Raw genomic sequence first — 1283 nt, 5'->3', positions numbered from 1 at the left:
TGATGACAACAGTTGAAATGTTTACTTTTAGTAGGAAAAGATTGAATTGTAGTGCATAAAACATGTAGTAATAAGCCATCAGTTATTTTTGATAGATAAGACAGAATAATATTTCACAATTAGATAGTACCTTAGAGATTATCTTGCTCACCATGGACCAGGAATATCAATAATTCGAGATGCTTCATCCACCTTGATTATCAATCAAGAAGGGTCCATTCTAAATGCTTAATGTGTTGTAGACCAGTGTCCTTTGTTGGAGGAGGGAGGGAGAGGGAGGAAGATAGAAAAATATTTAAAGAAATAATGGCCATATTCTTTTCCATATTTGATGCTTAGCCAACACCATGAAAGAAGAAACATGAAAAGAAAACAAAAAATTAAATTGTCTGAAATTAAACTAAATAACTAATTTTCTGAAAACCAGGGATAGAGACAATCCTAAAACCTGACAGAGAAAAATGACACATTCAGAAGAACACAAATAAGAATAAGAGCACAGTTTTCATCAGAAAACATGCAAGCCAGAGGCCAGTAGAACGATATCTTTAAAGTATCTTTTAAAAATCATGAAGAAAAGACTTTTCAGCTAAAAAAAATGTTGAGAGAATTCATCACCAGCAGCTCTATACTATAAGCAAGAAAAGAGGAAAAAGGAACAATAATAATAGATTTAAGCTAAATCATATTTATATTTGCATTAATTACAAAAGGTCTAAACATTTCAATTAAAAGGCAGAGATTGTCAAGAGATAATTTAGCAGAGATAGCTAGAGAGAAGATGTCTATATGAACCTAACTTTAAATACTAAGAGACAGATAAAAGTATAAAAGGATCAAAATAGATATACATGTAAAAATTGTACACATGGAAAAGTTACAAAGAATAGACCATATGTAGGGAACAAAACAAGTCTCAATAAATTGAAAAGCAGGCAAAGTGTGTCAAGTATGTTCCACAACAGAATTAAATTAGAAATCAATAACAGAAAAATATCTGGAGACTCCAAATATCAGGATATCAAATCATGCACTTCCAAATAACCCATGAATAAAATAAGAAATCACAGAAGAAATTAGAAAATATTTTGAACTGAGTGAAAATGAAAACAACACACCAAACGTATGAGGTGCGGTTTTGTCGTGCTTAGAGAGAAGAAATCATTACATTTTTTTCACTAGAAAAGAAGAAGCAACTCAAGTCAATGATGTAAGCTTTCACCTTAAGAAAGCAGGAATGAGGAACAAACGAAACCCAAAATAAGCAGAAAGAAAGAAATAAT

Source organism: Rhinolophus hipposideros, assembly GCF_964194185.1.
Source record: "Rhinolophus hipposideros genome assembly, chromosome: 3".
Lineage (NCBI taxonomy): Eukaryota > Metazoa > Chordata > Mammalia > Chiroptera > Rhinolophidae > Rhinolophus > Rhinolophus hipposideros.
This window is presented reverse-complemented; position numbering follows the sequence as displayed.